Here is a 24,915-nt window from a genome sequence, read left to right as displayed (position 1 = left end):
TTAGTGTGACTGGAGTTGTCAAAGTCACCAGTGAGTGTTTGGGGGAAACATCAGGCTCTGACTTTCTGCAGATTTTTAGTGCAGGCACTCATAATAGCAAAAGAAACCATATTACATGAGGAATTTTATGAGCCAGTAGTATGCCTGATTTTATGATATCTGGAAATAGCTTTACCAAAAAAGCATAATATTTCAAATCCTACCAAGATCAGTTCGGTACTATGCCAACCTGCCAATAATGAAGAGGTTTATTAGAGAAAATAACACAACGACACAAGAATAAAATCCCTATAAACAGAAAAAGATGTCTAGATTACACAAATTGCTTCCAGAAGTAAATAATGATGGGGTCATTTTTGACTCAGTGAAAGATAATTGAGAAATCAAAAAAATGAAATCTAAATATGAGCAAGTGCAACCAAAAAGAGTTTGAGTCACTCTTGTTTACATGTTTAAAGGATTGCCTTGTCAAGTTTCTTTTTTGAGATACACAAGAAATAAATGGAATATCATTTTCGATCTTTGAAAGGCAACAGAAAAAATAACTATACATATAAAATGTGAAGAATTTGCAGAGATTTTCTCCATCTTCTCCGTGTTTATAATGAACCTAAATGACTATGCAGAAAAAGAACTACTTAAATGTTTGAACCAAAACATTATAGGTCATTTTGCTCTGTAAGAGTGATTTAAGTCTTAATAGCATCTCTTTCTTTAAGCTTAAAATGCTACTTAAAATTAATCAAATATTAAATGTTCCTTATATTGCTGGCCTTTATAATGCTGTGTCTATTTCTGATGATTCCTTAGCACTGAAAATATAGTTGTAGATACTACTGTAGATACAGATACAATAAAATGTCCCCTAGATAAATATACGTAACATAGAATTTTAACTTGTTATAGTGAATTGCAAATTAGTGTGAGGAAGTAAAACAGTATGGTAGGTTCATGTTCAGTAAAAGTTAAATATATAACAATTAAAAATACCTATTGACGGGTTCATTGCAACAGAGAGCAATTGAAGCAAAAATAAAATGAAATATTCAGTTGATTCATATAGAAAATAATAAAAAAAATTATCTCAATATGTTGGGATGCCTCTCTTTTCGATTGAACCAGGTGAAATTTTTTTTATTGTTCAAAAAAGACTGAGGATTGGAAATTTCTCATGGTTTAAACTAAAAGCACTAGAGTTAGTTCATTTAGTTCATTTTAGTTCATTTAGTTCATTTAGTTCTATGAAACATTGCAATACAAACCAAGAAACAATGTATTCATTGACTAAAACCTATAGTTCAAATAATTTTACTACCACACAAAAAAGGTGAAAGAGGAATAAACACTATAAGTGATTTTTGTTGCTCCCAGATTCTTAAGAGATTATGTGTTTATTTGAGCATATACTGTGTAGATTATTAGGTTAAAAAAATCATCACTGTTTTATTCTTCTTGGATGTTGATAAAGAAGATATAATAAGAGGAAGGTTATAAATGAGAGCAAATTCACATTTGGAAGAGAAGGAAACCAACAAAGTCCTTTATGATATTTACAATAGCTTAATAAATTTTTTGGCCAAGTACTGTAAGGTAAAAACTTCCTCCACCATATATTGCAAGTTCATAATTTTAAAAAATGGCTGACTGTAAATAAAGGCAATCTATTTAACTGTCTATTGATCAATCAGTGAAAAACGACCATATATTTATATAACAGTTTAGCAGAAATTTCAAGGAGAGAATTCTCAATTTTGCCTGATCCTAAAAATGTGTCTTATAAAAACCAACAAAAACCCAAAAATTAACATAGTATTTAAATTTTTATATACATAATTATAACATTAGATGTATCAAAATTAACTTTGATACATCTAATGTTTGGTCAGAACAAACAGTGTTGCTGTACCAGTTGTTAACATACTAAATAGTAAAAGGCTTCCATACTTGTTAGAAAATGGCCACTACTCTCTATTCCTCTCCCCATGTACTCTTCTCTAGGGACATCGCTTCCACCAAGCAGACTTATCCATATTCTAACCCCTTAGGAGATAAGACCTGGCAGAGCTGGGGGCCTATAAGACCCTTAGATCCACCCAAATTAGTGCCTACGCCATACCAGTTGTTATGTTTCAAATCTCTCCTCTGTTAATGAAACAGGGATAGTTGCAGAAGCTTTGTATTTGGAGTCAGACAGACTACTACCTGGGTAAGTCACTGGTCTTTTCTGAAATTTTAACTTCCTCTTCTGAAATAGTTATTACTAACTACTTAGTAGAGCTTATTGTGGATTGTGTGAAATAACATAAAGTGCCTATTAGCAATGGTAGGCATACCACTTACTCTCCTCTCACTTTACTAGAAACATGGTATAGTTGAAACCTGAACAAAGGGGATTAGGGATGCCAAACCTACATGCAGTCAAAAATCCACATATAATGCTTGACTTCCCAATACCCTACTGTTGACCAGAAGTCTTACTAATACCATAAACTAATACCTTACAAATAGCTAATTAACATATTTTTAAATATATGATATACTGTATCCTATAATAAAGTAAGCTAGAGAAAAGAAAATGTTATTAAGATAATCATCAAGAAGAGAAAATGCATTTACAGTACTGTGTTTATCAGAAAAATACCCTGTGTGTAAGTGGACCCACACAGTTCAAACCTGGGTTATGCCAAGGTCAACTGTAAATACTACATGGAAAAACAAGCAAAACTGCAGTCCTTTCCTCACAAATGGGTCATATTTCAAACATTCATTTTTGAAATCGGTAATCTGGTAATTAAGAATGCACTTTCCTCACAATGATCATTACATAAAAGTAGTAACGTATCTCAACAATTTTATAATTTCTAATCTCATCTACAATATGCTGTTTTCATACATGGACAAAAACTTATTGAGTATTCATATATGCTAGGTGCTATTTTAAGAATTTTACATTTAAGTGGTTTAATCCTCAGAGCAACCTTATGAAATTGTATGCTCTTATCACACCCACATAACAAATAAGGAAACCAAGACAGAGAGGTAAAGTATCATGCTCTAGGTTATAGTAGCTAGTAAGTGGCAGAGCCAGCATTCAACCTACGCAACCAGGCCCAAGGGCGTTTGTTCCTAATCACTATACTGTATTTTCTTTGGAGTTGTCTGATTCATAAAACACATAAACACTTAAAAAATCAAACCATTGAGAGAAAAATCACATGATAGTTCCTCAACTTGTGATAGAAATCAAACAGCAAAAGATGAAAAAATATACCAAATTTATCTTGCATCCTGGTGGCTTGAAGAAAAGCAGCCTTAGATTAGATTTGTGGAGATACACTGTCTACCCTCAAAGGTTTAAATACTACTATCATGGGTTCTTCATCACAGCTAATGCTCCTGAATTACCTTTCCTTTCCTTATTTATGTATCTATCATCAGTTTCTACAAAACATTACTTAAGGAATGGGAAATGCAGCAGGAAGTCTGGAGTCCCTTACATGAGCTTGGTTTCTCCTTTTTCTTTCAGAGGAAGTGTCTTTTTAAAGACAGTTTGCAAACAGGCCCAAGGCCAACTTGTATTGACCTGGGCTCCCAAGTCTGAATTATCAACAGTGACCAGGCTCTTGTCTGGCACCTTTCCCACAGATCAAGAGAATGGGTATATTTGTTCCATGGAGATTAAGTTCAGCTACTGCCTGACTCCCCATCTTCTTCAGACTATACCTAGTACTTCCGTTTATCCTTGAGACTTCTGTGAGTTCTTCCTGTGACCATTTCTTACTTTGAAAGATTGCTCTTTAAATTCAGTTGTTGGTGTGCAAAAATAGTTTCCATCTAATGTTCTTAGTACTTTCAGATTATTTGTAATATTTTCATTTGAGCTTTTTGTTACATTTTACTTTTAGTATCAAGGTGACTGTCAAATATTTTATTTACTTGGTATATTAAATGCTCCAAAAACTACTTTTCAATATCCTAGAATCTTATTACTTTGCTATTTTAAATTCTTTAGCATTTTAGGCATCCCTAAATATTTATATTTAAGCATTTTAAGGGTATTAAGATTTGTTTTAGTTTAAACTGCAGATCTCACAGAATTTTTTGTTAGAATTATATTCAATTTTTTTGGTTAAAAAGCATTTTTTCCTTACTTCCATTTTTAAACTTTACTATATATATTGACTTCAGTATTTTAAAATTATGTGTAGAGTCTCAATGTAAGGGTGACTGTGTGAGATCCTTTAACTCACAAAACTTTGTTAAGTTTTACTCGTATTTGATGGCTAGTAAATAACTTTATCCACTTGGAGTCACAAAAAAATTAAAAGGAATCTATCATACTATATATTTTCAGTCTCAAATTCAAATAGATCATCTTTATAACTGTCCATTTACTCTAAACAACGTATCATTAACAGTATAAAATAAATAATACCAGCCTAAATGGGAAGGATTCTTATCTTTGGGTTTATTAGGTAGTTGTCTTAGTGGGGTTTCTAAGGAAGCAGTCTCTGAGAATAAAACTGAGTATACATTTTTTTTTTTTCATTTGGGAGGTTCAGAAGAACTGGCAGGGAAATGGGGAAGGTGATAAGAGAAGGGCAAGCAGCTAATATAGGGTACACTATTAGGCTAGCTATCACAGAAGCCAACTGAAACTTCATCTTCTGGGGGAAACTGGCAAATGGTAGAAGATACAGGTCTCAGAATTGTCTAAGCCAGGGCCAAGGAAGCTGAAACCTGTTAGTCATTGTTTACAGTCTAATCCCAGTGGTTTCTAGCAGGTCAGAGGCAGTCCTATGGCTTAGATGGAGGTGCTGGCCTTTGGAAGGCTGATGTGCACAAAATGGTAAGGGGCTACAAGGGTGTATGAAAACAGTACCACATTAACTATTACAACAACAAATCTATTAGACATCCCCCCCCCACAAACACCACAGTGATCATTCTGACAAAGTAAATTTAGCCCTGAATGTTGGTAAAATTTTGGTAAACCAGTTTTACCTGTAAGTATAAGGTATGCTAATAATATTTAAGTATTACTGAGAGTGTATAACTTCTCATAAAATGCTAACAAAGCAAGAGCATGGGACTATACACTAGGAAACATATATAAGCTCAAGGAATAATATCAGCCTGTGATTTAACTTTTTCAGGAAATAATCTCTTCCTTCCCAGCTGCTTAAAGCTCAGCTGCCATCATGAATGACACAGTAACTATATGGACCAGGAAGTTCATGACCAAACAACTACTTCAGCAGAAACAAGTGGTCAGTGATGTTCTTCACCCTAGAAAGGCAGCCATACCTAAGACAACATTTTGGGGAAAACTAGCCAAAATTTAAGACCACACCAGAGGTCATCTTTGTATTTGGATTCAGAACCCATTTTGGTGGTGGCAAGACAACTGGCTTTGGCATGATTTATGATTTCTTAGATTATGCAAAGAAAAATGAACCCAAACATAGACTTGCAAGACATGGCCTGTGTGAGACCAAAGATGTCAAGAAAACAGCAAAAGGAATGCAAGAACAGAATGAAGAAGGTCAAGGGGATTGAAAGCCAATACTGGTGCCAGCAACAAGTGAGCTGGAAATTGGACAACATGAGTAAAGACTGTACGGTGACTTTAACTGTGGTGATTGTGCAGTTTTTTTCATGAGAGAATAAATAAACTACATTTTTTTTAAAAGAAATCCTCCTTATAGATCCCTATAATGCTCCAAACCAGAGCAAGGACAAACACCCATCAGAACAAAAGATATGAATCATCATCTAAGTAAAATGTGTATATTCCTATTGCAACTTGAAGGCACATGTTACAAAAAAAAAAAAAAATGAACTATGGATTAAACTCAACCCAAGTACAATTTTTTTGTACTCAATTTTGAATTCTTTCTCATCTTTAAAGCCTTTCTTGGTTCCTCTCAGTATTTGTCTGACTTGAATCTTACAATCTGTTCTTAGAGTGTGCAGGCATGGCATTTATGTTTCTCAAGGTCAGGTGATAGGTGCCAACTAGAAGGGCTCAGGTCTACGTCCCAGCTTCACCATAATTCCAGAGCTCCTCTGGTCAATGGGATGCCAAGCTGATGGATTCTTATTTCTGGATCTTGACTCTGCAAGCTGGATTAGTGCTTGCAGCCACTAGATAGCTATAACAGACTAGATGGCTAAGTGTTGAGTACTGTGGGCCAGATAAGGGCATCTATGGTCACATACTTCCCACTAAGGTGGGTTTATTCAAGAGTAATGATCTTTTTAAGCTAAACATAGTGAAAAAGCTAAGTGTATGTAAACTATATATCTGTCCCCAAGACTAATATTTATAGCTGTAAAATGGATTTGTAGTTGCGATTATTTTTTTGCAGAGAATAGAGAAAAAAAAGGTGGAAAACAAGTGTGTGTATGTGTGTATGTGTGTGTGTGTGTGTGTGTGTGTGTGTGTGTGTGTGAAAGTGAAAAAATAACATTTCCCCCCTAAACTGTGCAGGCTATAAACCATACATACTATGTGGGACAATTATGCATGCATTTATTTCCTCTGAATTATATTTTCACTAGATAGTTGCCAAGCATTGGCCTATTTCTACTGCAGAGAGTAGTGCCTGGAATTTGTCAGGGCACCTCTGCAATTTGTGGGTTGTGTGGTTGTCAGACTTACTTTCAGTGTGTACACATTGGGAAGGTGCTTGGGGTGGGTGGGGGAGAGAGCTAACAGGAAATAAGAAGAGGAAGAGAGTCACCTAAGGAGAATATTTTCTGTCTCAGAAAGAGTAAGTCTGGTAAAGAAATACAGTGCATAAAGTTGTGAACATTTAGGAAGCACAGAGCCAGACACAGGGCTCGAACTCACAAACTGTGAGATCATGACCTAAACCAAAGTCGACACTTAACCGACTAAGCCACCCAGGTACCTCTCAAATTTTTATATGTCTAAATAGATCAGTTTGCAATATAAAATTCTATACTATTAATAACTCGAGTAAAACAATTATTTTATGTACAGCATGCCTAATTTCTTATCCTATCAAATTGTAATAACAATAATAGATATTTACAGCCGGAAGGAACCTTAGCAATCCCCCAGACTTTGCCTTCATTTTCAAGAAGAGGAAACAGAGCTAAAAGGTTGACTTGCCTAAGGTCATAGTGATAAAAGGGCTAGGATCCAAGTCTCATCATTTCTTCTTAGATTTCTTTTACACAAATAATTTTGAATAATTGTTAACAGGTTTTTTTTTTCAATTTGTAGAGCTTTTTACTTGAGTTCCACAACACATTTTCACATAAATAATATTTGTGGGAAGTATTATTAGCATTGCACCACCTCCCAATATGAACATATTTCAAATCTGTGTATCTCTACTTTTAATTCATTTTCTTAAGAAAATAGTCAAGAAAAGATGTTTGTATTATGGGTATATATTAAGAACTATGACTTAGACTATTCTTACCAATTTCATTAATATGAAATATATCTGAAATATTCTAATTTTTTAAATTTACAACAATTCATCAGTCTCAAAGATAGAGCTATTTTCTGAAAGTCATACCTTCTAAAATCAAGCAAATTGTGGAAAAGAGGGGAAATGAACACAAATCTTTTAAAAAATTACCCAGCATTCTAATCCAGCTCTTTCCCTTCTCCTGTTTTTGTTTTTCACTTCTCCCCAAAACTATGTGTAAATAATATGAGAAAAGCATTTCTATGGCTCTCCATCAATCTATACAAAGTTTTAAGCAACAATGTCACACTACTTCATGAACAAGTCCTCTGGGTACAGAAGTTTTTGTGTGGACATGGAATAGGTTGAAGAAAATTATAGTCTTCAAAAATTTGGCTCAGAATAAAGACTGACAGGGAGAAGATCACAAACTAGTCTAGATCCACGTGACAAAATGACCCATTTTCTTTCTTTTTTTTTTTCAATATATGAAATTTATTGTCAAATTGGTTTCCATAAGGTGCCCTCCTCAATACCCATCACCCACCCTCTCCTCCCTCCCACCCCCCATCAACCCTCAGTTTGTTCTCAGTTTTTAACAGTCTCTTATGCTTTGGCTCTCTCCCACTCTAACCTCTTTTTTTTTTCCTTCCCCTCCCCCATAGGTTTCCGTTAAGTTTCTCAGGATCCACATAAGAGTGAAAACATATGGTATCTGTCTTTCTCTGTATGGCTTATTTCACTTAGCATAACACTCTCCAGTTCCATCCACATTGCTACGAAAGGCCATATTTCATTCTTTCTCATCGCCACGTAGTACTCCATTGTGTATATAAACCACAATTTCTTTATCCATTCATCACTTGATGGACATTTAGGCTCTTTCCATAATTTGGCTATTGTTGAGAGTGCTGCTATAAACATTGGGGTACAAGTGCCCCTATGCATCAGTACTCCTGTATCCCTTGGGTAAATTCCTAGCAGTGCTACTGCTGGGTCATAGGGTAGGAAAAAGACCCATTTTCAATAAAGAATATAGTGAATATACTTGCATTCTTAAAAACAGACAACTGCTTATGTTAAGAATAAAATAGCTTTTGGGGGGAGTGGGGAAACCACAATAAATTAATCCAATATCTAGCACAGCTTTTGTAACAAAATGTGTTTTGTTCCTGCTTTGGAGGCTGGGAGAATGTCCTCCTTTTGCCATGGATGGGGTCTACTGGCATAGAGGCAACATGGAGGCTCAAGGAATAAGCCTCCTTCTCCAGAGGAATACAGCATTAGCACAGCACAAAGACAGCATTTGTTATGCCTTCACAAATCAGATGCTCTGAGTTCACAATACTTAGACTCATATTCCTAGTGATGGGGAAAATCTGTAACAATTTGACCACAGGGATTACAGGTTTCAAAAGGACAAAATAAATTTCTTTTCTCAACTTGTGAAAATCTGACCTGGATCCAATTAACATTTAACTAAGTTTCTGGTTTATGTCACATACTTTCCCAAATAAAAGGTGATTTAATCACCACCAAAATCTTAGGGTATAGGTGTTATCATCCTCATTTAGTAGATGAGAGAACTGAGAGAGTAAGAGAGGTCAAAGCTCTGGCTGTTGATTGGAAAACTGCAGAGCTAGAACCTGAACCTGTCTAGTGCTTTACTCCATCTTTCCACACTGCTCTGTTTTATCTCTGATAATGGCTTACAGTTGTGTTGAAAGGAAGACTTATCATATTGTAAAATGATTATTTATTTATCTGTCTCTGTTTATTACAAAGTGATCGAGGTAGCTTATAAATACCAGTGCCACATATTAAAGTGGGTATATGTGAGGAAATTGAGACAAAGAAAAATTATGATTTGGATATAGTTTAAGAAAGAGTTGTAGGAAATGAATGTTTTACATATCATCATGATGGCACAGCAACGTAACACATAAGACTTTTTCAAAATATCATCACCAAAATAGAAACTGCATGGGAGGCTCAGCAATGTTATAAGGTGTAAATTCCCTCTGGAATTCTCTTTTCTAGGGGTTTCTTTCATTTCCAGTGATATAGCTGTCAACAATAATCTAAAATCAGATAAGGTCTCTTTTCCAGGTGACTAGGATAATGTGATCTCTGGGAATGATGCCCTAGGAATCTAGTTCTATTTATTAGCTCCTTTTGAAGACAGAAATGTATACCCAATTCTAAAACAGTAAATACCAAAATAAAGAATCGGCTGGGGGTGAGGGTTTCAGTAATTTCCTATTTAATGGAGTAATGCCAAAATTCTAAGGGCAATGACCAAGAACATCTACATGGATGTTTCTACTTTCTAACATTCATTTCCTAACAGATTTTAATTCAAATCAGATCAAATGCATTCAATAAACTACATTAATATAATACCTAATTTTGATCATACTATATATTATGGAAATTGGAAGATATATTACATATTATATATGAAAAATGGAAGGAAGAAATCGTGAAAAAGTCAAACTTTCCAAAATAACACCTGTAAAATGCAATTTTTTTTTTTTTAATTTTTTTTTCCAATGTTTATTTATTTTTGGGACAGAGAGAGACAGAGCATGAACGGGGTAGGGGCAGAGAGAGAGGGGGACACAGAATCGGAAACAGGCTCCAGGCTCTGAGCCATCAGCCCAGAGCCTGACGCGGGGCTCGAACTCCCGCACCGCGAGATCGTGACCTGGCTGAAGTCAGACGCTTAACCGACTGCGCCACCCAGGCGCCCCAAATGCAATTTGAACATATCCTTTCAACTAAATATTAATTAGAAATCAAACCACAATTCCCACCTGGGAAAAAGGAGAGTGTATTCATTTAACATAGCACAAAAATAGGGTACAATATAAGGTTTACAAGCTTGGCTTTTAGTCTACAAATGCTTTTGGATCTTATGACATAACAAATTATTCATTACTGTGAAGAATGCTGACACACACCTCAACTTGGCTAAAAGGTAAAGTTGTCAAGTGTGTCTGTCAATATTTAGATTCACATGCTTATGAAAGGACTGATATAGTGGGGAAAAATGAAAAGAAAGTTTAACCTCACTCCAGCTCAGTCCTATTCGCACGGTATTCTGATGAGACCATACTTTGGTTTTCTGAGTAGGCTTGGTGCTCTGTGGTTTACTAAGAACCTCTCCAGGTCCTCTGCTTCCAAGCCTTCCACTGTAGGATCTTGTGAGGAGACAAAATTACACATGATACACGTTTTAAATTCTCTGCTCACCTGCTTATCTACCTTCCATTCTTTCCTCCCTCTTTCTTGCTTCAAGGATAGAGATTAGAAATGATATTGCTTACTTCTCCAAATAGACTATGGGAATAAAAGGATACTACTAGGTTAATACTGAAATTTAAATAGTATGACTGAAGTCTATCTCTGAGGAAATAACAAATGCTTACCTATCTAAAGCATTTCTTGTTTTGTTAATAAAACCTAGCTCTTGAAGCTGTAAATGATTTATTAATTCCTTTTGTTTATGTATGTATATATGTATGTATGTATTTATTTATTTTGAGAGAGAGCACAAGCAAGGGAGGGGCAGAGAAAGAGGGAGACACAGAATCGCAAACAGGATCCAGGCTCTTAGCTGTCAGCACAGAGCTCAACGTGGGGCTCGAACTCACAAGCCATGAGATCATGACCTGAGCCGAAGTCGGATGCTTAACTGACTGAGCCACCCAGGTGCCCCTATTAACTCTAATGTAGGTATCTCTGCATATATAATTGGATTTGTTTGTTATTTAGACTTCCATATTGTTAGCATTATAACGTCATAGTTCCTCCATTAAACTAACATTAAAGAAGATAACTAGGTCTTCTCTCTTAAATCAATACAATAACATTTTGAAACCCAACTGTGCTCAAGACAGGTTTTAGATGCATCTGAACATTTGAAGGAGAACAAGCAGTTGGGGATATAAAATCACAGACAAATCACGGTAACAACAGAAGTACAGATAAAATGCCATGCAAGCTAAGAGGCGAGAGAAAGAGAGGGCAACAGTTCCTTTGTAATTCTTAAAGAACTGATATGAGGAAGAATAAATTATGGTAGACTGAGATTCGAAATCCAATATGAAGAAGCTTAGACAAAAGAGTATCTCTAATCATAACTTCCAACAAAAAACCTACAAATTCTTTCTGCTTATTCTTCTCAAAGATCTTGTATAAGATATTGTATGTTTTGAAATGATTCCACTCAACATTTTCCTGTCATATTTCACATGACCCCTGAAAATGCCATCACCTCTAGGAGGATCTAACTGCTCCAATTATCTTTTAGATCTTAACAGGAAGGTAAATTCTGTTCAAAAGCTTGCACTAACCCTCATAAATTGGAGCTACGTATCTACTGTGACTAAGACTGCTTGTACTTCCCTTCTCAAAGCAGTTATTTCACTGTCATGTTACTAACTGCCTGTATGATTCTCTCCAGTTACCATGAATTTTTAAAGGGCAAGCTTGATGGCCCTTATATTCACAATACCTAGTGCTGGGCTTAAAACTAGAAGTTGTTATAAAAAAAAAAAAAAGCTCTTGAATGGGTGCTGAATATGAAGTGTGCAGTTAGCAGCCAATCAGTAGGGTGACCAATAAGAAAGGCCTGAACTGAGGCAAAGGCAGGGAGGATGAAGAGGACAGACAGGACAGTAATATAGGAGTTGGAATCAATAAAACTTGGTGACTTACTAGAGGTAAGAGGAAGAAAAAAAGGGAAAATGACAGAGTAAGTACTGAAGGATTGTTACCAATTTTTAACAAAATGGGTAGACAGGACAATCATGGTCCCTATATAAACTCTTTGACCCTTCTCTTACTGCTCTCTCCCACAAGCCAGGCATGATGGCTACCTCATCGTTTCCCCAAAATGCCAGACACACACACCATGTGCAGCTGCTGTTTCCTCTTCCTGGAGGAATCTTCCCCCAAATATCCACATAACTTGCTCCCTCACCTTTTCAGGTCTTTGCTCAAATGATACCTTTTAATGATGACTTCCTAAGTATCCCACTCAGAACTGTAACCTTTATCCACATCTTGGTCCTCCTTAGTTTTCTTTCCTGCTTTATTTTGCCCCACAGAATTTATATCAGATACACAATGCATTTATTTGCTTTGTGTCATCCACTACAAATACGGTCCCTGAGGTGTAAAGATTTGTTCATTTGTTTACTTCACTACTGTACCCTCAGGGCTTAGAACATAGTAGGCATTCAATAAATGTCTAAATAATTAACGACTGAACAAACGAATGAACAGTATTGCCAACATGGGTAACAGAGTGGGAAAAAAGTATGTAGAAGATGACTGTGTTCACTTTTGGATAATGCTCAATTAGAAGAGGTCTCTGAGACTTACAATTGGTGCTCAGGGAAAAGCTTTCAGCTGGTGCAAGAAGCATATGATACTCAGAAACAACGTGCAGAGGAGAAAGAAAATTTTAAAAATCTATAGACACTGGGAAACACCAATGTTTAAAGATTGGGCAAAGGAGGAAGGGTAAGCAAAAAAGTCTGGGAAACAAAAAATAACCAAAGGGTAGGAAGAACACCAGAAAAGGAGAAAGGAGAGAATTTTAAGAAGTTCAGTAGAAGTATCAGATGGATTAGAAACTAAAATAAAGGAAGAGAAGGACTCATAGTATCTCATAATTAGGTCATCGCTGCTTTTAGCCAATGCAGGTTTACAGGAGCACAAAATAACAATCAAGAATAACCAGCACTTATTGAGCACTCGTGTGCTATGCAAGATGGTTGGGGCTTCAAATACACCGTCTCTAATCCTCCCAACCAGGTAGCTATTCTATTTACCTAAATTTTATAGGAGAAACTGAAGAAAGGTGAAGTGGTTCATGGCTGTATAGATGAAAAAAAGTGGAGGAGCTAAGGTTTGAATCATAATACATAATAGAAATACACTTGATAAATGTTTTGCTCATTTGACACTCTCGATTTAAATTCCACATAAATTAGTTTTCCAGGTATAAAAAGGCTTGCCACCTTCAGCACCAATACTCACATATTTTAAAGATCTTTAAAAGAATTTAAAAAAACCCAAACAATCTTATACTTGATAATTTAAGAATGCTATTAGGAATATCAATTGCTTATATTTATGCCTTTGGGAACTCTTGGGTTGTTTAAATTTTTTGCTTTTATGATGAAAGGCACCACAATGATTTTTTGTTGTTGTTGTTTTTTGAAATTCTGTGTCTTCACTTTATAATTTTTCTGCCTATGGGCCAGAACCATGCTAAGCGCTATACATATCTCAGGTAATCGTCACCATAACCTTATGATTTAAGTTATATTAGAAGAAAAAAGAGGCATAGAGAGGTTAAATAACGTATCCAATGTCACACAGCCAGTCCCAGCAGAGGTTTTAGGTCTCTGAGCGTTCAACTCCAAAGCTCTCAATCTTAATTCTGACTCAGCTGTTTTCCAGGCTGATATACCAATGAGGTCCTTAGTCATTTTGCAGATAGACCAGATTTCCAGATAAGTATTCCCCTAAATGAACTCTGAGATATAAGACTTCCAAAAATTTTGATGTTAATTGAAAAAATGTTAACCTTTTGATGTAAGAACAAACCCTGAAAATTTAAGAAAAAAAAGAAAAGAAGCTTGTAGCATATTAAGCATTTTACCTGCCTGTTAATGTTTACTAACACAACAAAGCATCAGGATTTGAGTGCTCTGTCCTAATAGTTTAATAATTGCATTAATTTCCTATTTGCTGCCAAAACAAATTACCACAAACTTATGATTTAAAACAATGCTTTTTACTACCTTGTTGTTCTATAGTCAATGACCTTGTATAGGTCTCACTGGGTGAAGGCTGAACATAGCTGTACTCCTTTCTGTGGGTTCTTAGGGAGAATCAGCTACCATGCCTTTTCCAGCTTCTAGAGGCGGCCCATATTTCTTGGATTGTGGTTCCTTTCCTCCATTTTCAAAGCCCACAAGAGCAGGAAGAGTCCTTCTCACATGAAATCGTTCTTACCGCCTCTCTTGCCCTCCTCTTCCACGTTTAAGAACTCTTGTGTTTATAGGGGGCCCACCTGGATAATCCAGGATAATCGCCCTCTTTCAAGGTTAGCTGATTAGCAACTTTAACTCCATCTGCAACCTTAATTCCCCTTTGCCTCCTAAGGTAACATATCATGGGTTCTGGAGATTAGAATATGAACATCTCTATGGAGATAGTATTCTGCCTACTACAGTAAGTAAGAAAATCCTCAACTATACCCTAAAATATGTTCCTATTACTGAAGAACAGGATGGAGAACATGTTTTTTTTTGTTTTGTTTTGTTTTGTTTTGTTTTACCAATAGAAGGAGAAGGGAAAAAATACTAGGCTGAGTGGGAAATACTAATTTGGATTATACTATCTTGCAGGAACATTTCGACTGAACTTATCTTGCAGATCTTAAAAATAATCTTCAGATATCTTCAGTCTAGGCAATAAGACATAGTAGAATACTGTGATGGTCCTGAAAGACACTTACATTCTGTAAGAGTATCTTTTTTGTTAGTCTTCATCTATTCCTTCATCCTTTGCCTTTGAAATTTACAAAGACTTTCATCCTTCCTGGGAATGTCCTTTGGCCTCTAAATTTACATATACAACCCAAACTCTAGCTATATAAATGAAACACATCGAAATATTAGTAATTCACCTTATGTGTTGAGTGAGGCCTACACTTTTCAGAGGTTTTACTATACTTTAGAAGAGCTGATTATGCCAACTAATTTTTCTAGCAGTAGAATGAAGGAAACATGAAGGAAACATTTTAAAGCCATGAGAGGAAAAACTTAAGTAACACCTGCTTATCAAAGCTCACCTTCCTTGCTTTCCCCAACATTTGTTCCAATTTCCCAGAGGGTAACTTAATATTAACCCCTACTTCCATTGCAATAAGTTGAACAAGGCTTGCTAACCATAAATATTTAAAATAGTGATTCACAAATTGCAAAATAAGGGGGTGGTGTCTCTGATACTAAGTAACAATTATAAACTAGCCTGTATTACAATGCATAGGAATGAATTTAAAACACAAGTATTATCAATATAAAGAAAACATTGAAACTCTGAGAAAACAGAACATAAATGCAATGGCATACCTTGTCATCAGAATGAATACTGGATGGATGTCTCAATATTAGTACATAATTACTGGAGTCGTTCCAAAAGCAGGGTGCCCCTGACGCGCAGCACCATCATCATTTGAATTTTTTAGATATGCGAATTCTAAAGTTCCAACTCAGACTTAGTGCATCAGAAACTCAGCACACTATGTTTTAACAACCTTTCCACATGATTCTGACATTTATACAAAAATTGAGATTGCTGTTTTAAAGTAATCTCAACAAAAGTAACAACAGAAATTTTTCCTCAACAGGGAAACAGAACAAGACAAGCTGATTCTAAAGGTCGTATGGAAAAATACACATTAAAATTTTGGCACGAGAGAAGGGACAAATTGGCACAGAAATCAATGGAAAAGAATAAAGAGTCCAGAAATATTCTCCCTACATAAAGGAATTTAGTACCTAACAAGAGTGGCATTTTATATCACAGGGGAATGATACAGAGACAACTGGTTAGCACTCATGAAAACAAACCAGCCAAATAAGTAAATATATAAATGGAACAGTAAGTTCCTGGAAGAAATGAGATGAATTTTTATAAACTGAGAAGAAGCAAATGTCCTTCTAAGCAAGACATAAAGACAGGAAGAAGACTGGAAAATCTGACTCCTTAAAAAAAAAAATTAACAAAGAAAAAAATACTATAAGCTATGCCAAATAACAAATAATCAGCTAGAGGAAAGAATATTTGTGATATATAAAACAGACCAAAAGTCTAATTACCCTAACTCACAAAGAGCCATTACAAATCAAAACTCAATTAAAAAAATGAGTGAAGGATATGAAAAGAAGCACTCAGGTGTGATGTGTGTGGTAAGTGAAGGAAGAATATTTACAAATAGATGCAAAGGTATTAGGAAAGAAGAAAATTAAAATAAAGAGATATTTTTCATCTTTGAAATTAGCAAAATATACTTGATAATACGATGTGGCAAGAGTAAGGAGAAACCACATTCTCTTTTTACCATAAACAGAAGTATAAACTGATGCAATGTCATTGCAGAGGCAATTTTGCAGCATCCATCAAAATTTAAAAACACACTTTACATTTCATAGGTGGGAATTTATCTGACACACAGTCAAAAAGATACCCATGCAATAATGTTCATCCCATCTTTGTTAGAAATAACAAAACAGTAGATCAACCCAAATATTTGTTACTAAAAAAAATGTTCAAATAATGAACTATGCATCTGTGGAATACCAAACAACCACAACAACAAACTGAGATAGCTCCATGTATCAATATCTAAGGTACTGTTTATTCCAATGACTTATTCCATAATGGGAAAGCCTGTATTTCCCACTCTCCTTCACCCATTTCCTTTTCCCCCCACCCCCTCCCTTCTGGCAACCATCAGTTTGTTCTCTGTATTTATAGATCTGATTCTGCTTTTTGTTTGTTTATCTGTTTTGTTTTTTAGATTACACATATAAATGAAATAATATGGTATTTGTCTTTTAAAAAGCATAGCTCAATTATTTGGAATGGTAAAGGCCTTCAAAAATAACTTGTGCACAAAAGCAATGCAAAACTGGCAAAACTGGCAAAATCGTCTTTTTCAAAACTCTGGAAATTAACTTTAATTATCTCATTTTTCTCTTAATCTCATTTCCTTCTCAGGTTCTGGAGTAGCCTTGAAAACCAAGAGCCTCACAACTCTGGTAGCTGTATAAACTACCAACCTATTAGCACATAAGGATTAGGACCGGTTTAGAATTCCCTGAAATGTCCACTTGCAGAAAACTGTCACTATTTTGCCTTATCTGGCACCTCATTAAATGATTCCATTTTCAGGGCATTTTATTTCATGACTCAGAGCTACTTCTGTGCAAACAATCTTCTCCCCAAGCATTGTGCTGTTGAAGGAAATCAGTGGCAACTGTTTAACACTTGGGGCTAACAAGAGGTTGAACAACAAACAAAAATTAAAAGGAAAATTGAAGAGTGGCACCTGGGTGGCTCAGTCTGTTAAGCGTCCAACTCTTGGTTTTGGCTCAGGTAATGATCTCCTGGTTCATGGGTTTGAGCCCCTCCCTCCCCACCACGTTGGGCTCTGCATAGTGAAACAAGAGCAGGGGTAAAGTAACTACATATGTAAATATAAAACACAGTAGAGATATTATGTTTCATTGTAACTCTTGCCTTCTCCTACATGATTTAAAAGACAGCTACACAATTTTAAAACTGTGTTGATGGGTTTACCATGTATAAAAATGTAATTTATATGACAATAATAGCACAAAGTAAAGGGAAGTAAACAGAACTATACTGGAGCAAAGTTTTTCTGATGAAATTAAGTTGGTATTAATCTAAACTAGATTGTTAACAATCACCAGGGCAACCATTAACAAAACAATTCTAAAACATAGTAAAAAAAAAAAAAAACAAGGAAATTAAGATAGTATATTAAAAAAATGTGTCAAATACAGAAGGCAACAATGAAGGAATGGGAAAAATGGGGAAGACATTAGAAACACGGCAAACAGGAAAATGGCAGATGTAATTCTTACTTTATCAGTAATTACATTATATGTAAATGTAATACACACTCCAATCAAAAGTCAGAGATTGGTGGAATGGATAAAAAAAAAATGTTCCAACTGTATACTGTCTATAAGATACACACCTTAGCTTCAAAGACAGAACTTGATTAAAAATGAAAGTATGAAAAAATATGTCATATAAGCAGTAATCAAAAGAAAGCTGGAATGTTTAAACTAACATCAGAGAAAAGAAACTGTAAGGAAAAAATTTTTCCTAGAGGCAAAGAACATTTTATAATACTTTTATAAATAAAAGGATCAACTCATCAGAAAGAAATAACTATCATAAACATATATGCATCTAACAAAAAAGCCCCAATATCCTTGAAGCAAAAAGTCACAGAACTGAAGGGAAAAATAGACAATTAAACAATAATAGTTGGGGGCTTCACTAATCCATTTTCAATAATGGACAGGATAACTAGGCAGAAGGTCAACAGGGAAACAGAAGAGTGAAACAGTACTAAAAATCAACTAGACCCAACAGTAGAATATCATTCTTCTCAAGTGCACATTGAAATTCATGGATTTGTGGAAATTCAATGACACAGTCCTAAATAATCAATGAGTCAAACAAAATAATACAAGAGAACTTAGAAAAGATTTTAAATAAATAAAAATGGAGACAAAATATACCCAAATTCATGGGATTCAATTAAAGTAGTGCTTAGAGGGAATCTTATCGCTGTAAATGCCCATATTAAAAACAAGAAGAAAATCTCAGGTCAAATCAGGAACACGAGGGATGTCACTACCAACTACACAGAAATGAAAAGAATTATAAGGGCATACTATAAATAATCGTATTTCAAGAAATTAGAAAACCTAGATAAAATGCACATTTATTAAAGTGTTTTTGTTGTTGTGTTTAAATGTTTGTGTATCATAAGTTCTGCAAAGTGTCAAATCAACATACAGTTAACTCTTGCTTTCATAAAAGGTGAGATGTAGTATTTTTAAAATTGATATTTTTATCAAGGTAACATATGGAGGCAGTTTATGAAATAAAATTATATTAAAAGTTTTATAGTGAAAAATTGCATTCTTCTGCCACATCCCTCTCTATGTCTCCAGAAGTAACTGTCCTTTTATCTCTAGGCTTAACATACATATTATTACATGCATGTTTTTTAATTGAAGTATAATTAATGTATAGTGTCATATTGGTTTCAAGTGTACAATGATTCCATAATTCTATACATTACTCAGTGCTCACCATGATAAGTGATCTCTTAAATTCCTTTATCTATCTCACCTATTCCCTCACCTACCTCCCCTCTAGCAACCACCAGTTTGTTCTCTGTATTTAAGAGTCTCTGCTTTTTGTCTCTTTTTTCCCTTTGTTTTGTTTCTTAAATTCTACTTATCAGTGTAATTACATGGTATTTGTCTTTCTCTAACTTATCCCACTTAGCAGTATAACCTCTATGTCCATCCATGTCACTATAATGGCAAGATCTCATTCTTTTTTATGGCTGAGTAATATTCCATCATATATACTTAATGTCTATCACAGTTTCTTTATCCATTCATCTATTGATGGACACTTGGGTTACTTCCATATCTTGGGTATCGTAAATAATGCTGCAATAAACACAGGGATGCATATATCTTTTCAAATTTGTGTTTCATTTTCTTTGGGAAATGAATTCCCAATAGTGGAATTACTGGGTCATATGGTATTTTATTTTTAAGTTTTTGAGAAACCTCCATACTGTTTCCACACTGGCTGCACCAATTTACATTCCCACCAACAGTGCACACATGTTCTTTTTTCTCCATATCCTAATACTTGTTATGTCTTGTCTTTTTGATTCTAGCCATTGTGACAGGTGTGAGGTGATATCTCATTGTAGTTTTGATTTGCATTTCTTTGTATAGTGATGTTGAGTATCTTTTCATGTGTCTGTTGGCCATGAGTAGGTCTTTGGAAAAATGTCTCTTTAGGTCCTCTGCCTTTTTAAAAATCATATATATCATTGCAAGTACATTCTTCCATCCAGTAGGTTGCTATTTTGTTTTGTTGATGGTTTCCTCTGCTAGGCAAAAAGCTTTTCATTTTTGTGTAGTCCAAATAGCTTATTTTTGCTTTTGTTTCCCTTGCCTCAGGAGACACATTTAGAAAAATGTTGAGATAGGTGATGTCAAAGAAATTACTGCTATGTTTTCTTCTAGGAGTTTTATGGTTTTAGGTCTCTCACATAGGTCTTTAATCCTTTTTGAGCTTATTTTTGTGTAGGCATGGTATAAGAAAGTCGTTTAATTTCATTCTTTTGCATATGGCTGTCCAGTTTTCCCAGCATTATTTGTTGAAGAGGCTGGTTCTTCCCCATTGTATACTCTTGCCTCCTTTGTCATAGATTAGTTGACCATATAAGTGTGAGTCTAGATGATATCCTTATACTTTTATTGCTTCATTTATCAATTTTAAACACTATTGGTTGACTCCCAATCATAAATGAAGACTTCACTCTTGTGTATCCTTTCCCACATTTCTACCCATATATCAAAATAATGTTATAGTATTGGGTTACACAAACAGCTAATGTACATATAAATAGCTAATGTAAATACTGTAAGCAAAGAAGTGAACTAGGACCATGTCTGTTATCTCCTGGAGTTAATAACTGCCTCATTTTTTTCACCCATCTAGTTTCTAAGTACTTAGTACAATTATTACAACACCATTGCTACATGCAAATCAATATTTTTTTTCTATATGCTCAAACATACCACTTTCCTTTCTTTCCTGGAGAACTCCTTTGTTTGTTTGTTTGTTTGTTTGTTTAGAGAAGCTTAGGAGGGGAGGGGCAGAGGGAGAGAGTGAGAGAGCGAGAGACAGAGAACCTTAAGCGGACTCCACGTGCAGCATGGAGCTGGATGTGCGACTCCATCTTACAACCATGAGATCATGACCTGAGCCGAAAACAAGAGTTGGAAGATTAATCAACTGAGCCACCCAGGTGCCCCAAGTTTTTCTTTTAGAGAATACAACGTGGAGCTGATTGCCCCCTGATATGTTGAATAGCAGCCATGCTGACATTTTTCTTTATGCCTTTCCTGAGCAAGACCCCTTCATTTTAGTCTCTTTCTCTTTCTTATTTAATCACCTAGAGAAATCACATCTTCCAATAATTTCATAGGCATCAGTCCATGGAAAGTATTTTTTAGGGAAGGGGGAGCTACTCTTTCAACCATCACACTTGATTTGGCTGAGTACAAAATTAGGTAATGAAATTGCTTCCCTACAATTTTGAAGAAATTGTTCCACAGTGTAGTTGTGGAGAAGTCCAGTGCCATTTAACTCTTTTGGGTGTGAACAATCCCTATTCCTTGCTCTTAGGACGCTCTTACAACCTTTTCTTTATATGCTAGGTATACTGAACTTTTGTGATGTTTTCCTTTGGTGTGGGTCTTTTTCATTTATTGTGCTGGATATTCAGTGGGCTCTTTCAAAGTAGAGACTCGTATCCTTCATTTCTGAGAAATTTAAACATATTAGTTCTCTAAAAATTTTTTGTTCATTCTACTTTTTCTGTTCTTCATTAATAATGAATATGATGGGCCTCCTGGGTTAAGACTTGAATCTCATGTTTTTTTTGCCTTCTGGGTTTCTTTTCATCTCTTTGCTTCTTGCTGTATTTTCAAGGAGCTCTTCCTAACTTTCTCTTCCAGTCTATTTAAGTTTATAATTAAATTTTATTTGTTATTATATTTTTAACTTCAATGTTCTGCTTTGTCTAATTTTAAAAATTTAAATAGTATTTTATTCTTGTTTAATGGATACAACAGTTTCTCTGATTCTTTGAAAATATAGTTTGTCTCTAACTTACATATGTTTCTTTTTCTTTTTGTATTTTAATCTTCTAGCTACCTTCACTGTCAGTTTCTTCTGGATCACATTTTACCATTTGATTAGGCTTATCATGTTTTTCTTGTTGGAGGACTTCCTCAATTATTGGACAACTGTTGGAGTGAACTATTGAACATTCACTCATATTAAGAATGAAGCACCAAAAGGAAGTGTGTGGGTATGACCTGTCTACTGGTGGGCTTCACTGAGAGTTAATCAGGTTAATAAGATATGGTGTCCTTTTTGTAGGGGAATCTCCAAAAGTAAACATCTGAAAATCTTTTGTTCTGGGAATATTAAAATGCTATTTGACAGTAAAGTGCTATTTACTTACTTTTTTTTTTTTTTTTTACTATGCAGGTTTAAACTGTATTTCGAGTAGTCTTTCTAAAACCTACAGCAATCTCAAAGATATTTCATAAATATATTCACCCAATCTGAAGTATAAAAATTATTTTATAATTAATTCTGAATACAATATTAAGTAATTTGTCAATTTAAAATGCTTTAGCTAAAATAAAGTTCAAATGATTTATGACATCGCAGATTTTCAGGATATGTTAGACATATTTTATGCATCCTTCTTAGCTCTAAATTCTTTAGAAAAAAGGATGACACAGCATTTTAAAATTCAAGTTTTAGATAACTCTGACTTAGATATTGAACTAGAAAGGATTTTGAGCTATCATTCCAAATAAACCATCTTATGTTGTAGAATAGGGAATAGCATTGGCATCATTCTTTCGGGATATTAACTAAACTGGAGAATCATGACTAGCTAACTATTTTATATGAGATGCCGATATGTAAATAAATTTTTTAAAAAGTAGCCATATATTTATTTAAAAATTTTTCTAATATTTATTTTTTTAAGAGAGAGACAGACAGAAGGCAAACAGGGGAGGTGCAGAGAGAGAGGGAGACAAAGAATCCAAAGCAGGTTCCAGGTTCTGAGCTGTCAGCACACAGCCCAACATGGGGCTCGAACTCATGGACAACAAGATCATGACCTGAACGAAAGTCGGCTTAACTGACTGAGCCACCCCAATAAAGTAGCCATATATTTAATGCAACATTCTCTTAATTGCTTTTTCTGGAAACAACCTACACACCTATAGAATTTGGTCAATACTAAAATTTATTAGTGGTGTTCAGTGCTTTTGATTCAGTTATGTAAGAGAGTAAAATCTTTTTCTAAACTTTAAAGCAAAAATTTATTCTTATTGTAAATGGAGAAATGAAAGGCCTTTCAAATGATATTTAAATCACAAATCCAGTATGATGTGGTAAAAGAGCACTGAAATGGGAATAAAGGAATCTGAGTTCTAATTTGGTACTAATATTTTGAACATGGGGAAATCAGTTAACCTCTCTGAGCCTCAGCGTCCTCAAGTATAAAAGTGTTAGATTAGATAATCTCTCTTAGGACTTCTCTGTCACTGAAAGTTTCAATTTCAATAAACTGTTTGCACAGCAACAATATTATTTACTAATTGATAACTTCAGTGACAGACTTAGTTTTGCAATTCTGATGTTTAAGTTCTGCGTAATTATTCATTTTGCCATTACCACAGAAGAGGAGCTTGACCTTAAAGGCTGGGAAGAGAACAGGGTATGTTGGGGCCCAGCAAGCCAGGGAAGAGGTGAAAAATTCCACACACGTCCAGTGAACATTTCAAGAGACCACGGGAGCAGAGGGGTCATAAGAGTCTCCTGGAGAAACAATGCATCCTATGGGGAAGGGCACAAGAATGACTGTGTCTGCACTTCAGGTTTTCTGGGGAGAGTGGACATAAATAGGACACTACTATGGCTATTTTCTCTGCACACACCAAGGCCTAGACATCACACTACTTTTTCTAATATTCTCACATAAGAAACTTAACAATTATCACATCTACATATTGACTTTAAAAAAGTTTACAGAAAATATTTTGGAACAGTATACTTAGGAAATCAACCATTTACCCTGTACCAACACATCCCCCAAGCGCAGTCTCTAATTTTATAAATTATAGATAATCTATGTGGAGTATAGCTAGTCTCATAATTCAAAAACGAAAAAATTCTTTTAAAATTACTTTTCAAAAACTCTATTAATGAAGTTACAAAGTATTAATCTGGCATGTAAAAAGAAACAACACAACAGTAGAAGAAACTGCATTCTCAGAGATTTAGATCCCAAGAGAAGCTAGAGGTGCATTTGAACTGCTGCTTCCACCTGAAACCCAAATAAGTTGTTTAATAATCCTTCCAAGGTAAACATTTTTTGAAATTTCAAACTCAATGCGTTAGCAATTTTTCCTAAAAGGGTTTACCTTGTGGAGTTCAGCAGACAAAAATTTTGAGGATTTGAATTAGGTACTCTCTCTTCCTTGCCCTTCATATCCATTCAAGTGTCAGGATATATACATAATATATCAGGATATATATTTCTATATCTCAAGCATTCAGATTCCTCTTTGCATTCCTACTGCCTCAACTAGTTCAAACTCACAGTATTTCTTGATTACGTTGGTGTAACAGCTTCCTAACCACCCACTTCATATTGTGTACCATAGTGATCACTCTAAATACAAATTTCTCTATTATTTTTCCTTAGGCAACTCTTCTAGATAAGCCCTGCCATGTACTATATGTTACATTCTTAAAAAGTTATGTGGACATGCCATTTTATGACAGATTTGTTCCTAATGAATTGAACAAAATTACTTGAAAATGTACTTTTTTCTATATTCTGATTGTATTTTAAGCCTGGATTCTCTGGCTAGACTGCCTGGATTTGAACAGGACTATGGACAAATGTCTTTACTTTCAAGTGTTTCATTTTTTGTATTTGTAAATTTAGTATAATAGTTGGAATGTCTCACAGGATTTTCCTAAG

The 24,915-nt window shown here is 34.9% G+C and overlaps 1 protein-coding gene and 1 pseudogene across 5 annotated transcripts in view; one reads left to right on the top strand and one right to left on the bottom strand.

Annotated features, from left to right (window-relative positions):
* Positions 1-24,915, bottom strand: part of MBD5 (methyl-CpG binding domain protein 5) — a 449,013-nt gene that overhangs the window by 283,347 nt on the left and 140,751 nt on the right. The gene's annotated exons all lie outside the window — the stretch shown is intronic.
* Positions 589-7,960, top strand: LOC123598910 (annotated as a pseudogene).

The sequence above is a fragment of the Leopardus geoffroyi genome, chromosome C1 (assembly GCF_018350155.1).
Source record: "Leopardus geoffroyi isolate Oge1 chromosome C1, O.geoffroyi_Oge1_pat1.0, whole genome shotgun sequence".
Classification (NCBI taxonomy): Eukaryota; Metazoa; Chordata; class Mammalia; order Carnivora; family Felidae; genus Leopardus; species Leopardus geoffroyi.
The sequence above is the reverse complement of the archived record's forward strand: the minus strand, read 5'-3'. Positions and strand labels throughout refer to the sequence as shown.